The following is a 15,739-nucleotide window of genomic DNA, read 5'->3' on the forward strand; positions in this document are numbered from 1 at the left end:
AGGGGCAATTTAGCATGCCCAATACACCTAGCCTGCACATTTTTGGGTTGAGGGCGAAATCCACGCAAACACAGGGAGAATGTACAAACTCCACACGGACAGTGACCCAGAGCTGGGATCGAACCTGGGACCTCAGCGCCGTGAGGCAGCAGGGCTAACCCACTGTATCACCGTGCTGCCCGTTCCACTCATGGGGCTGGTTTAGCACACTGGGCTAAATTGCTGGCTTTTAAAGCAGACTAAGCAGGCCAGCAGCAGGGTTCGATTCCTGTACCAGCCTCCCCGAACAGGCGCCGGAATGTGGCGACTAGGGGCTTTTCACAGTAACTTCACGGAAGCTTTTGACAACAAGTGATTTTCATTTCATTTCTTATGATGACAACATCCTTCACACTGAATGCCAGTCACCTCCAGTGGGCAGCATGGCAGTTAGTACAGCTGCCTCACAGCTCCTGGAACCCAGTTCAAATCTGACCTCGGGTGACGGTTTGCACTTTCTCTCCGTGTGGGCTGCGTGGGTTTCCTCTGGCCGTTTCCACCCACAGTCCAAAGATGTAGCTTGGCCATGCTAAATTGCCCCATAATGTCCAGAGGTTTAAGTGGGGTAACCCGGATAGGGTGGAGGCAGGTGCTCTTTACAAGGGCCTGCGCAGACTGAACGGGTCGAATGGCCTCCTTCTGCACTGTCGGGATTCTAAGAGCGGAGACGACCGCAAGCGTGAACCTGGGGGTTGCCAGGGCGACAGTCGGGGCTGAACCCCGGGCAGGGTGACAGTCGGGGCTGAACCCCGGGCAGGGCGACAGTCGGGGCTGAACCCCGGGCAGGGCGACAGTCGGGGCTGAACCCCGGGCAGGGCGACAGTCGGGGCTGAACCCCGGGCAGGGTGACAGTCGGGGCTGAACCCCGGGCAGGGTGACAGTCGGGGCTGAACCCCGGGCAGGGTGACAGTCGGGGCTGAACCCCGGGCAGGGTGACAGTCGGGGCTGAACCCCGGGGCGATGCAGCGAGCGGGCTTCGAAGGCCCGTTCGGCGCTAGTTGTTTTTCGCAAACGGACCATCTCAGCCCCACACCCGGGGTGGCCGGGCGGGTTATCGGGATGGTGTCACCGGGGAAGGGGACGGGACCGTTCCGCTTCCTTTTCCGTCGGCTCTCACACACGCAAAAGCAAAACAACAACAAAAAATCTCCCGGGGAGTAGCTGCTGGGCCGGGCGGTTTGTGCGCGGCGCAGCCATGAAGTGGCGCACACGAGAGGCGCGTGAATTTAAGCTTCATCTTTCAGGAAAAGGCTTGTCAGTGTTTAAAATGGCGCCGGTCGTCGCACGCCCGTGCTGAGAGAGAGGGAGGGTGGGGGGCAGTTATCCCGCATGGGGGGTGGGGGTTTATTTCCTCGCTCCGTGCCATTCGCAGCGTCCTCCTCCTCCAGTTTCACTTTGAATGTCTCTCTGCTTGTTGCTGACTGGCAATCAGGTAAGGAAGCTGCTGGCCAGGCTCCCTATAATCGGTCTCTCTCTGTCGGACTCGCAGCGTCAGCCCTCTTGCAGGCTTTGGCCAGAGGAACTTACTTGGGAACATATTTGCAGGGTTTGGGCTTTTTCTATTTGTCCGCAGTTTGAGCGAGTTTGCTGTTTCATATCGCGGCTGGAAGCAGGTCCCTGCCTGGATTGTTATCCTTTTTAAAGGGGAGATTTAAATCAATTGTATTGCTTTCAAATATATAATTATCGGTAGCTTGAAGCACCTTTTCTTTATTCATGTTTTGTTCAGGTGGGGTTAGGCTCGTTATTTTGGCATTTGCACCACTTTACGCGCGCAACTTGACAGGTTCACATGTTGGAAAGATCCATTGATCAGTCTTGCATGTTGAATCGCCTTTAACACACGGGCGTCCCCATCTCCCAGCTACTTGCCGTCAACCCACCTCTATGCACTGCTGACACGCAGTTAACTCACCTCTATCTACCTAATGCACCAATACCTGTCAGTGACACCCCCTCTCTCTGCGGTGACTTACAAATAAAGTAGCTCTATCTATCTATTGGTGTTTCATGGTTAATGTAGCTTTGTCTACCAGCGACTTGCAGGTTTACAGCAGTTAATGCGGATCCCTGTTCTCTGTTAACTAGTATGTCATATTCATTAAATGCAGCTCGATTGACTGGCGACTCTTTTTTAAAATAGTTCAAGCAATGTTCTGCCCACTGTCCAGTGGTGACTCACATTTAAATTAGTTAATGCGATTTGCTGCCCACCAGTGACTTGCATATTAAATGTACGTAACTCCGCTCTGGCAGAGCTGAGGATTCAGAAGGCATCAAGTAGCACTAATTAATCTTGTGATCGAGTGCAACTGGCAACATGTATTCGGATGATAGAAAATGTATTCAGATGATCGACTAAAAACACGATCACTTCATTGAATGCAGGCAGGAAAATTAAGTTGAAGCCACAATCCGATCAACCATGATCTTATTGAATAGCATGAGCAGACGCGAGAGGCTGAATGGCCATCTCTTATTTCTTGTGTTGTGTTTCAAAAGAGTTCTATCTTTAGGGCAATGTCTAAAAATAAATCAGTAAGGGATTATATGTTGTGACCAAGAAGGTTTTGAAGTTAAAGTTGCTTAAATGTCAATAGTGAAATGGTGGTTGAGGCTAAATCATTTACAGTCTGTACTGCATTGAATATTGTTGGTGAGGGTTAACAGTTCTTTGCCATGGCACAGTAGTGACGGGTGCCTTAAGCTGGTAAACAGTGTGCCTGGGATGGAAACTCCCCAACGCAGCTGTGCAGAGCATGCTGCCAGCAACAACAAGGCATTTATTAAATTATTTAGATTGAGCAGGGAAGTAAACAAATTTATAAACAGTGCTTATTGGGAAGGAGTTTTTTGGGGGTGGAGAGGGTCAATTGGTCTGAAATGAAACAACGTTGGCCCAGTTTGATCTAATTTGTGAGCTCTGTTTAGAGCTGAACTTCCAGCTTATAATATTGCACTGGTCAAATAGTAGTTTGGAATCCCTCTGGGCAGCAGTGCAATGGGGGAGATACCATATCGGCAACCTCTTTTGCCCCATTTCCCAATTGAAAAGAAAAGCAGGCCATGTGTAAACTGGGTTGCTGATTCACTACGACCTATTTAGTGTTCCCACCCAAGTCGACTTTCACCCTGACGTTCATTCCGCTCTTCTGAGTTGCTTAATTCCCATCATCTGATAACTGAGTTTTTTTAAAAAGCATGCATTTTGCATGGAGTTGTGTGCTTTACATTACTTAATTCAAATTACTGGATCATTCAAATTTGCTGAGCACAAAACAGGACTGAATTATCAAGATTAAAAGAAGGAAGTTGCTTGCAGGTATATCGCGCCTTTCATGACTACAGGCCATCCAAAAATGCTGCACTGCCAATTAAGTATTTTTGAGGTTTAGTCATTACTATAATGAGGCACAGTAAGCTCCCACAAACAGTATTATGATATCAACCAGACAAACTCCTCCTATGACACTATTTAAATAGTACGATGCAATTTTTTACGTTGGCCTCAGTTTAACATTGCATCCACAAAGCAGCGCTTCTGACAGAGCATCAAACACATAGTACTATAAGGTGTGTCAGCCTAGATCGTGTGCTTAGGTCTATAGAGTGGGGCTTCAACCCGCAACCTTCCAATTGAGTGGCAAGAGCGCTACCCCTGGTACACTACTCCAGACAATTATGTATTTGTATTAAGCAAACATTTTAATTGAAATTAAGCTGCAAATATAGTGATTCACTTAAAAGTGAATTGCGAACCTTGGTTTGTGTTTCTTTCATAAAGCAACATATCCCTATCTTGTTTAATCAGAGACTTTGGAACTGGAGACACATTTCAGTTGTGATTACAATATAAGCCTGAGATCCGATCCTGTAATTAGAGGAAGGCAATGATCTAAGCCATGTAACACTATTAAATATCAGAGCCCAGAGAGGACTGCATTTGTGCTCTATCAGCTCTTCTGCGAGAGGTTACACTTGTCATTGGGCTAGGTACAACAATTGCACTGCAAATGGAGGGGTGTAAGTGTGGCTGAGAGTCAGGTTAGGCTAATATTTCACTCCTAGAGCGCTCCCTTGTTTTAAAAAGTGACCACAAATTACTCCAGCTCTTCCTTTTATTTGCTATTTCCATCCCCATGTGTCCTGTCAAGTATTATTCTAGGGGAGCTTTGCACTGGAACAACATCATCTTAGGCAAACTATATTATTTTTAAAATGTATTCTTTCATGGGACATGGCCGTCGTTGGTGAGGACAAAATTTGTTGCCCATCCCTAATTGCCCTTGGACTGAGGGCTGTTAAGAGTCAGCCACATTGCTGGGGATTTGGAGTCACATGGAAGGCATTCAGAACATTAATGCTGATAAAAGGCATCCGTGATCCTGGTGGGTTTTTATAGACTGGCTTTCAAATCCAAATTTCATGAATTGACTTTTCATTCCACCAACTGCCATGGAGAGATTTGAACTCGTCCCCAGAGCATTAGCATGGACCTGCTGGATTATTAATCCACCACACCCCTGTCTCCCCCTTCAAATAGGCAATTCTCAACGTGTGTAATGGAAAAAAAGACTTATTTTAAAAAAGAACTCGTCCTTCCTCAAAAGGCATGTTGTTTTAGTCTGGATAGTTTAATATTGTGACCTGTGGGTACAATGTATTTCCCTCATTACAACATTGACTACACTTCGAAGGTATTTCATTGGCTGTAAATTACTTGGAGTCGCTGAGCTCATGAAGGGCACTACAGAAGTGCACGTCATTCTTTTTCTCAAGCAAATATTTATAGAAAATAAATCTGCTCACTAGGAGAGTATTAAACAAACACAAATTTTGACAACTGAGGCCATTAGTTGCACATCTAAAGGAAACCTTTATCTTCTAAATATAAGATGTTTAGATCTATCAATTGCCCAGGTGAAACCTTCCTCTTCGGTAAGAGTATTTTAATCATCCACAGTTCATTCAGTAGGCAGGCCATCCTAATAACTAATTTCTTGTGGTTTTTCGCAATGTTAAATGAGAGTACAGGCAGTCAGGAAATCTTGACGCAGTGTAACGAATGTCTCCCATAAGTTGGGTGTTCTTGCTTCTGTTGCTCACTCTAAACGCTAATTGCAGCAGGAGGCCATGGCGGGGTAACTTTATTTTACTTCCTGGCCAGGTCACAAAAGGCAATGTTTTTCTCCAATCCAGCTCTTGTTAGCAGCTGCTCAATTTGAAATGGGTTATAAAGCTGTCAGTGTTTGAGTTGCCTTGATACAGAACCCCAAAAAATCAGGGCATTTTATAATTCAAAGAAATAATTTAATGGATTTGGCATTCTTGCACAGCGATTACAGGCGAGGCTGTGATGCTGTTGAGCATCAGCTAATTAAATGTACGAGGATTTTAAATACACAACGGCTTGACTATATTCGAGAGGTTGCTGGATGTAGGTGCAGGGCTGCGGTCACACCACTGATACAGAAATATCTTGCAGTCCAATAAATTGGCGCACTCGGTTTTCATTTGAACACAAAATGGTGATGGAGTTGCGAGAGAGACTTCACAAATTCGCTTCACAAAGCCACCTCGTGGCCAGAGCCTGAAACTATACAGTGACGCTTTATATAGCAGTATTTGAATGGGACATGTTGACATAGCAAAATGTTGATGGAAGTATGACTAAAAATTGTGACAACAAGAAGTATAGTGGACATGAAGTTTATGTCCTAACTAGGATCTTTAACATATGGATGACATAATCACAGTTTCTAACAATGTTCAAATTCAAAGTTTATATTACTACTCAATGTTTAGTTGCAGATAAAATATCCTCACCCACAATCCCCAACATGGCGTCTGACCTTCCCTAGCTCTCAGTAATCTTCTTTGCCTCTGTCTCTGTATCTCTGAACCTCCAATGCCCACATTGCATTGCCTGCTAGCTTCTGCAGTTCCCCGTAAGAATGTATCAAGGCTGTGTCAGAATCTAGTAGTGCAATGTTTGGGAGAGAGGCAGACTGACCTAATAGAAGGAAAATAATCTTTGGGAATATGTGTCCGGAAAATGGAAGAGTGTAATTTAACTGTATGAAACAGCGGTGTCTCTGTGCACTGTAATGTTGGCGCGCACTCAATTTTGAAATAAATCACTTGTGTTTGTGTGCAGAAAGAGAATCTCCGATATTCAGGAATGGCTGTGGCTTTTGCAAGTCTGATCCGGAGTTACCCTGTGACCAACGTGTGCCCTTGGGCAGGTAGAATAAGCAGATTGGAGCAGGGAGGGAGAATGACAAACAGGCAGACAGATCTGTCCAAGACGATACAGACCAGTAGACAGCGTGGAGAGAGTGTGATCAGGCCAAAGCCAGGACCTCAGCCAGAAATGGAAATAAAGTTTTTGTTTAAAATTCCACACGGAATCACTGACGTGGCAATTCTGCCGCATTAGCTAAAGTGAAGCTGACATCTGTAGGTCAGGCCTGATTAGCTGCCCTCCACCCTGTCTGGTATTGTGCAGAGTAAAGCCGGTTGAAGATTGAGCATGTGGACGAGAATATTGCTACCTCACTAGAAAAGCCCAGTACATTTCTTCTGCCTTCTGGGTGATATCTTTCTGTTAAATGTGAGGGAGCCAGAATAATTTCCCTTTGAGTTCACAGCATCTAATCAGAATGGAGGTTTTGCTTGGAATTGAGATAATTGTAAGGTCTTTCCTCTAAATTCTTCCGCCTGTCAAAATAGAAGCAGCTGGAATAAATCTTTTACAATCCATAAACTCCGATTGTATCAGTCAGTGAAAACTGAAATTCTGTTGGTGTACTGACAGCATGAAAGAACAGAAAAATGAAGACTTGCATTTACATAGTGCCTCTCATCATTCAAAACATCCCAAAGCAATGAAGTGTAGTCACTGCTTTAATGTAGGAAACAGAGCACCCAATTTGCGTACAGCAAACTCCCACAAATAACAATTCGATAAATACCAGGTCATCTGCTTTTGTGAAATTAATTTAAGGTATGACTATTGGCCTGCACCCCATGTCTTTGAAATATCTTTTGTGACTTCCGGTGGCGGCCATGGAGGAGTAGGTCGCATATTTGATAGCTCCCGCCTGTAACGGACTTTTGGACCTATTTCCCCTGTTTTGTTTTCGGATTTTATGGGATAAATCAGTGAAGAGTAAGACAGTAAAGAGAAATCCCCCTCCGGTGTATGGAGAATTATACCAGAAGTGGCCGTGTGAGAAGACAAAGTCCTATCAGGGAGATGCAAGCATAGCTGGTAACACGGGGCAGCATAGCGGAGAGCAAGGACCGTGGGGACACGGCACGGTGGTCGACGGAGCAGCTGGTGAAGTTTTTCGAGGATTGCTTCGCCAAGCTGAAGACGGACATGCTGGACCCGATTTAAGGCTTCGATTGGTCAAGTGATTCAGAATCAGGAAATCCACGGGAGAGTGATCCAGGAGGTCGAACAAAAGTTTTCCGAGCACGAGGAGTATATAACCTTGCTGGAAAGAAAGGTGGGGATGATGAACGACCGCCAGAAAAGAATGCAGGAGAAGCTGGAGTACCTGGAGAATAGGTCGAGGAGGGAGAATCTCAGAATTGTTGGCCTCTCTGAAGGCAGTGAGGGATCGGATGCGAGGGCCTATGTGACGGACATGTTGGGAGAAGTTGATGGGGGCTGGGGCATTCACTCGGTCCCTGGAATTGGACAGAGCGCACAGAGCCTTCATGAGGAAGCCTAGAGTGAACGAACCGCTGAGGGCCATGGTGGTACGTTTTCACCGTTTAATGGACAAGGAACACACTTTGTGGTGGGCCAAGAAAGAACGGAGCAGCAAGTGGGAGAACTATGAGTTGCGCATCTATCAGGACCTGGGAGCGGATTTGGCCAAGAGGCGAGCTAGGTTCAGTCGGGCAAAAACAACCCTCTTTTAAGAAACGGGTGAAGTTCGGGATACTGTACCCAGCCCATCTGTGGGTCACACATGAGTAATGGGACTTCTACTTTGAAACGCCAGACGAAGTATGGACCTTATATTAAAGAAATGAAGCTGGAGGCGAATTAAAAGACACTTAAGCCTTGGAGAGGTTCTGTGGCAGCGATTTGTGGTGCTGGATTACACAAATTTAAGTAGCTCTATGTGAAATAATGGGATGTGTGGATGGTTAAAGGTTGATCTGTCTTGCAGGAACCTTGTTTGAGGGAGGATGGGCTTTGAATTTCGTTCTGCTTTTTGGGTGACTATTTTTCTGAAGTGACTGTTTCGTCATTGTTTTCTGTTTTTGTTACTGGGGATGTGGAATGCCTTTAAAATGTTTATTCATGTGGGGTGGGGGGGGGGGGGGGGGGGGGGGGGGGGGGGGGAGAGTGCAATAGGGACGGGAGCTATCGAGTCAGCATGGGTCAGCTGACTCTCGGAAGCGCGGTTAGGGGTGAGCAGGTGTTAAACTGGGCTTGACTTGGAGGATTGGATTTCTAGTGCTGCTGCTGGGGAGGGGGAAGCTGCTTTGCTGACAGGGAGAACTGTTACTAGGGACGAAACGTGGAGGTCGGGAATGGCGACAGCCCGTGTGGGGACTCGAGGAAGGCAGACGAATTCGAGGCTGGCCTAAAAAGGGTGATGGCTAGTTGGCAGGGGGTGGGGGATGGTTGGAAGCCCCCCCCGGTCCAGGCTGATCACATGGAACGTGAGAGGACTGAATGGGCCGGTCAGAGGGCTCTCGTGTTCGCGCATTTGAGGGAACTGAAGGCGGACGTGGCAATGCTACAAGAGACATACCTAAAGGTTACAGACCAGACGAGATTGAGGAAAGGGTGGGTTAGCCAAGTGTTCCACTCAGGACTGGACGTGAAGACCAGGGTGGGTAGCGATCTTTATCAGCAAACGAGTGGCATTCGATGCAAGGAGAATCGTGTCAGACAAGGGAGGTAGGTATATAATGGTGACTGGGAAGCTGGATGGGGTGCGAGTGGTACTTGTGAACATATATGCTCCGAATTGGGACGACGTGGAATTTATGAGGTGGGTGTCAGGTAAAATCCCAGACTTAGAGTCACATAACTTGATCATGGGAGCAGACTTCAACACAGTCATTGATCTGGAATTGGACCGGTCAAAATCCAGGACAGGGAGGAGGCCGGCTGTACAAAGGAATTGAAGGGTTTTATGGAACAGATGGGGGGAGTACAGATGGCGCTTTGCACGGCCAAGGGCGAAGGAGTTTTCCTTTTTTTTCACATGTCCACAAGGTATACTCTCGCATCAACTTTTTTATTCAGAGCAAGGTGCTAATACCGAAGGTGGTGGATATGAGTGTTCGGCAATTGCAGTGTTGGATCATGTACGGGTTAATGTGAAAGAGGGCAACGCCTGCTGTGGAGACTGGATGTGGGGTTGCTAGCGGACAAAGCGATCTGTGGGCGGGTTAACAAGTGCATCCAGAACTACCTGGAAACAAATGATACGGGGAGCTCTGCAGCTACGGTCTGGAAAGCTTTGATGGCACTAGTCTGTGGGGAATTAATCTCGATACGGGGCAACAGAGAAAAGGTGGAACTGGCTGAGAGAGATAGATTAGTAGAGGAGATACTGCAGGTGGACAGGAGATACTCGGAGGCCCCGGATGCGGGGCTACTGAGAGAACGGCGGAGGCTACAGGTGGAGTTTGGGCTGTTGACCATAGGGAAAGCAGTGGAACAGTTGAAGAAGGCAAAGGGGGCGATCTACGAGTACAGGGAAAAGGCAGGCAGAATGTTGGCGCACCAGCTCAGGAAAAGAGAGTCGGCCAGGAAAATGGGTAAAGTAAAGAGTAGAGATGGGAATACTGCCCTGGACCCAGCAGGGTTGAACGAAGTGTTTAAGGACTTTTACTGTGAATTATATGAGTCGGAACCCCCGGCTGGAGTGGAGGGGATGAGGCAATTTCTGGATCAGTTGAGATTCCCGAGGGTGGAGGAAGACCTGGTGGAGGAGGACCTGGTGGAGGAGGACCAGGTGGAGGAGGACCAGGTGAAGGGGCTGGGTCCCCGTTTGAGATTGAGGAAATAATCAAGGGAGCGATGGATGCGGAGAAGGCGTTTTTAAAATAAACATTTTATTGAGGTATTTCTTTGGCTTTATAACAGAAACAAAATCAACAATATACATAACAAGGAAAATATAAACAGAGTGCAAATTCCAACTCCCTCTCCCACAGGTCTTGGCATTACTTAACCCCCCCCCCTAACCTACGCTAACCTAACCCCCTCCCCCTTTCTGCTGACGATTAGTTCTCTGCGAGGAAGTCGACAAATGGTTGCCACCTCCGGGCGAACCCCAACAGAGACCCTCTCATGGTGAACTTAATTTTCTCCAGGCAGAAGAAGCCAGCCATGTGTGAAAGCCAGGTTTCTGATTTCTAGGGCTTTGAGTCCCTCCATGCCAGCAGTATGTGCCTCCGGGCTACCAGGGAAGCAAAGACCAGAATGTCCGCCTCTTTCTCCTCCTGGATTCCCGGGTCCTGCGATACCCTAAAAATCGCCACCTCCGGACTCATTGCCCCCCACCCCCCCCCCCCCCCGCCCACTTCGCACACCTGTCCTCCACCCCAAAGAATCTGCTCATCTGGGTCACTGTCATGTGAGCCCGGTGAACAACCTTAAATTGGATCAGGTTGAGCCTGGCACATGCTGTGGTCGCATTAACCCATCCTAACGCGCCCGCTCAGAGGCCTTCCTCTATCACTTCCCACCCAGCTCCTCCTCCCACTTTTGCTTCAGCTCCTCGGTCGCCTCCATGCACACCCACGCCGGCTCACCCCCCACCAGCCACCACCTCACCTGGGCAGCCAATAGCCGCCCAGTAATAATTGCTGAAATTCGGCAGCGCCAGCCCTCCATCCCCCCCTGACTCCGCTCGAGCATTGCCCTCTTCACCCGTGGGGGCTTGGCGCCCCCCCCCCCCCCCAAAACAAAGCCCACGATAGTCTTGTTGATCCACTTTTAAAAAAGGGCCGCGGGATGAAGATGGGGAGGCATTGGAAGACAAATAAGAACCTTGGGAGGACCATAATTTTTACCGACTGCACTCTACCCGCCAGATACAACGGGAGTGCATCCCATCTCTAGAAATCCTCCTTCATCTGGTCCTCCAACCGGGCCAAATTCAATTTACGTAGCCTGTCCCAATCCCTCGCCACTTGGATACCCAGGTACCTGAAACTGTCCGCTACCACTCTGAAAGGCAGTTCCCTATCCTGACCTCTCGCCTGAACCACAAACAGCTCGCTCTTCCCCATATTGAGCTTATACCCCAAAAACCGGCCGAATTCCCCTAAGATTCCCACAATTTCTTCCATCCCCTCCATTGGGTCTGAGTCATACATCAGTAAGTCATCTGCATGCAGCGAGACGCTGTGCCCCCCCCTACCCCCGGACAAGCCCCTTTAGGCCCTCAGAGCAATTGCCAGCGGCTCTATCACCAGTGCAAACAGCAGTGGGGAGAGAGGGCATCCCTGTCTCGTCCCCTGGTGTAGCCTGAAATAGTCCGAAGTCATCCTGTTTGTCTACACTAGCAACCAGAGCCCGGTACAGCAACCTAACCCAGTCAACAAAGCCCCTTCAAACCCGAACTGCTCCAGCACCTCCCGTAAGCAATCCCACTCGACCCAAAGGTTTTTACCGCGTCCATCACGACTACCACTTCAATTTCCCTACCTTCCGGGGTATTATGATCACGTTTAGCAATCTTCTTACATTGGCCACCTGCTGCCTACCCTTAACGAACAAAGTCCTCAATCCTAGAGGACAGAATTTTGGCCTGAAGTATGGCATCTACGTTCAGCAAGGAAATCAGCCTGTAAGAACCACACAGTTCCGGGTCCTTGTCCCCTTTTCAGAATGAGCGAAATCATGGCCTGTGACATCGTCTGGGGCAGAACCCCTCTTTCCTTGGTCTCGTTAAAGACCTTCATCAGCATCGCCCCCAATATTCCAGACAACTTTTTATAGAACTCGACTGGGTACCCATCCGACCCCAGGCCTTACCCGACTGCATTGCCTTCAAACCCTCCACTATCTCCTCCAGCCCAATTGGGGCCCCCGGCCCCCTCAGTGACCTTCCATCAAAGCCCCTCCCACATCAGCAGAACCCATCTCCCCCCCCCCCCCTCCCAACAACACTACTCTAAATACCAACCCATCTAATGAACTAAGCATATACACACACCCCCTACTGTTCTTCCGTGAGCTAGCTCACCCAGCTAGCTTGGTGACCCCGGTGCCAAATCGTCTCCCACCCATTGTTCCCTCGCTCCCCTCCCCCTGCTCCTGTAAACAAGTTTCCTCATCCAACAATCCCCAAACAAACACCAGCAGCAAGAAAACACAAAAAACAAAAGCACCACCCACCGAAACCCAGACTGGCACGTCTCCATCCCACAAAAGTGCACACCAATAAAAACACATAAGATAAAACACAAAAGGAACATTGCCAACATCTACCCAGAAAAAGAACCAAAAACAAAATGGTATATCGACGACTCCCCCCCCCCCCCCCCCCCCCCCCCTCATTTCAACTAAGCAGAGCTCCAAAAAAGATTGACAAAAAACAATACAAGAAGGCATAGCCAATTTAACAGCAGAAAAAACAAACCCCAAGGGGGAGAAAAGAAAAAAAAACAAATACTCCCACAGAAAAGGAGGAAGGGCCCAATATAGGTCAACATATTGTCACTAAGTCCGAAAGTTCTCAAACTCCCACCAGTCCTTTTCTTTTTGCAAAGTCCAGTGCCTCATCGGGCGACTCAAAATGGTGATGTTGGTCCTCATGAGTACCCAACGCCGCACCGGATACAGCAGCCCGAACTTCACCTGCTTCTTAAAGAAAATAGCCTTGCCTTGGTTGAAACCTGCCCTCTTCCTCGCCACCTCCACGCTCAGGTCCTACTACACCCGCAGGATGCTGTTATCTCACTTGCAACTCCGCGCGTGCTTGGCCCACCGAAGAATACATTCCTTGCCCAGGAACCTGTGGAATCTCACCAACATTGCCCTCGGAGGGTCCTCCGCCCGCGGCTTCCTAGCCCGGTACGCCCTGTCCATCTTCAATGGTCGGGGGAATGCCCCCTCCCCCAGCAGCTTTTCGAACATACTTGCCACGTATGCTCCAGCATCTGCTCCCCCCGCCCCCTCCGGGAGCCCGACAATTCTTAGGTTCTGCCGGCGGGACCAGTTCTCAAGGTCTTCCACCATCTCCAGGAGCCTTTTCTGCCGTTCCCGAAGCATCCCACCTCCAGCTCCAGTGCTGTTTGGTGCTCCTCTTGTTCAAGCAGCGCCTTCTCCACCTTCTGAATCGTCCAGTCTGCTCTCTAGACGATCAATTGATTCTTTGATCGGGTCCAAGCATTCCCGCGTCTGCCTGGCGAAACCATCCTGAATGGCCTGCATCACTGGGTCCGTTTGTGACTGTGCTGCCACCGCAGGGGTCCGTCCCTCGGCCATACTGTCTCCCGTTGCAGCTTCAACACAGCTCGTTACTGACTTCTTGTTTCTGCCCTTTCGTGCACCTCTGGTCCTTTTCTCCATAAACTGATGCGAGGAAACAATGCCCAATTGCCTCAGCCTACAAATTTTCCGTTGAATCCTGGAAAAAAAGTCCGGGGGAAAGGTCCAAAAGTCCGACCAGAGCGGGAGCCACCAAATGTGCGACTTACTCTTCCATAGCCGCCACCGGAAGTCCTGCGGAGAAGGCTTTTGATCGGGTGGAGTGGAATTACCTGTGGGAGGCGTTTGGAAGGTTTGGATTTGGTGAGGGCATTATTGACTAGGGTGCGGTTGCTGTATCAGGCACCAATAGTGAGTGTGCGTACGAACCGGCTGAGGTCGGGGTATTTTGAACTACACCGAGGAACGAGGCAAGGGTGCCCCCTCTTCCCGTTACTGTTTACTCTGGCCACAGAGCCATTGGCCATGGTGTTAAGAGTCTCTAGGAACTGGAAAGGGCTGGTGGTGGAGCATTGGGTCTCGCTCTACGCAGATGACCTGCTCCTGAACATTTTGGACCCGTTGGAGGAGATGGGGGAAGTAATGCGAATCTTGGGGCAATTTGGCAATTTTTCGGAGTATAAATTGAACATGGGAAAAAGTGAGATGTTTGCGATCCACGCAAGAGGACAGGAGAAGAGACTTGGAGCGCTGTTGCTTGGAATGGTAGGGAAGAGCTTTCGATATCTGGGAATCCAGGTGGCCCGGAAATTGGAGGTACTACACAAGTTAAACCTATCCCGGTTGGTAGAACAAATGGAAGGGGACTTTTAGAGATGGGACACGCTCCCGCTATCACTGGCGGGGAGGGTACAGACCGCGAAAATGACGGTCCTCCTCAGATTTCTATTTGTCTTTCAATGCCTCCACATCTTCATCCCTATGGCCTTTCTCAAGTGGGTGAATAAGATTATTTCGGGCTTTGTGTGGGCGAGTAAAACCTCGCGAGTGAACAAAGTGTTGCCGGAGGGCAGTCGGGGGGAGGGTGGGTTGGCGCTGCTGAACTTTTGCAATTACTAATGTAGCCATGATTAGGTAGTGGGTGAGGGGTCGGCATGGGAGCGGATTGAGGCAGCGTCATGTAAAGACACCAGTCTGGGAGCATTGGTAACGGCATCTCTGCCGTTCTCGCCGGCCCGATACTCCACAAGTCCGATAGTAGTGGCGGCTCTGAGGATCTGTGGGCATTGGAGGAGATATAAGAGAGTGGAGGGAGCATTGATTTGGACCCCGATTTATAATAACCACAGGTTTGTACCAGGTAGGCTAGATGGCCGGTTCTGGAGTTGGCAGAGGGCAGGAATTGGAAGAATGGGGGATCTATTTATAGACGGGAGCTTTCCCAGCTTGAAAGCTTTGGAGGATAAATTTAAATTGCCAGCAGGAAATGGTTTTAGGTATTTGCAGGTGCGAGACTTCCTGGGAAAACAGGTGCTGGCCTTTCTGCTGCTGTTGCCATGGGAGATACAGGATAGAGTAGTTTCCAGTACCTGGGTGGGAGAGGGGAGGTATTGGATATTTACCAGGAGCTTTCGGAGGCGGAGGAAACTCCGGTGGAGGAGCTTAAGGGCAATTGGGAGGACGAGTTATGAGGAGATATAGAGGCGGGGCTTGGGCGGATGCCCCAAGCAGGGTTAATACCACCTCATCATGCGCCAGGCTTAGCCTGATACAATTTAAGGTAGTCCACCGGGCACACATGACAGCGGCTACGATCAGTAAGTTCTTCGGGGTTGAGGATAGGTGTGCAAGGTGCGCGGGAAGCCCAGCAAATTATGTCCACATGTTTTGGGCATGCCCGAAGCTCCGAGGGTTTTGGCAGGATTTTGCTGAGGCAATGTCTACGGTACTAAAAACACGGGTGGTGCCGAGTCCAGAGGTAGTGATCTTTGGAGTGTCGGAAGATCCGGGAGTGCAGGGGGCGAAAGAGGACGACGTCTTGGCCTTTGCCTCCCTGGTAGACCGGAGACAGATCTTGTTAATGTGGAAGGACTCAAAGCCCCCGAGTGTAGAGACCTGGGTTAGTAACATGGCTGGGTTTCTCAGTCTCGAGAAAATAAAGTTTGCCGTAAGAGGGTCAATGTTAGGGTTCTCCCGGAGGTGACAGCCATTCGTCGACTTTCTCGGGGAAAATTAAAATGTCAGCGGATGCAGTATTCCAAAGGGAGCGGGGCAGAT

General features: G+C 49.0%; 1 long non-coding RNA gene across 1 annotated transcript in view; it reads left to right on the forward strand.

Annotated features, from left to right (window-relative positions):
* Positions 1-1,353: 1,353 nt before the first annotated feature.
* Positions 1,354-15,739, forward strand: part of LOC119951894 — a 72,921-nt gene continuing 58,535 nt past the window's right edge. The window contains exon 1 of the long non-coding RNA XR_005457707.1: positions 1,354-1,471. This is a non-coding gene — a long non-coding RNA (uncharacterized LOC119951894). The remainder of the gene's footprint in view (positions 1,472-15,739) is intronic.

Source organism: Scyliorhinus canicula, chromosome 17 (genome assembly GCF_902713615.1).
Source record: "Scyliorhinus canicula chromosome 17, sScyCan1.1, whole genome shotgun sequence".
In the NCBI taxonomy this organism is placed as follows: domain Eukaryota; kingdom Metazoa; phylum Chordata; class Chondrichthyes; order Carcharhiniformes; family Scyliorhinidae; genus Scyliorhinus; species Scyliorhinus canicula.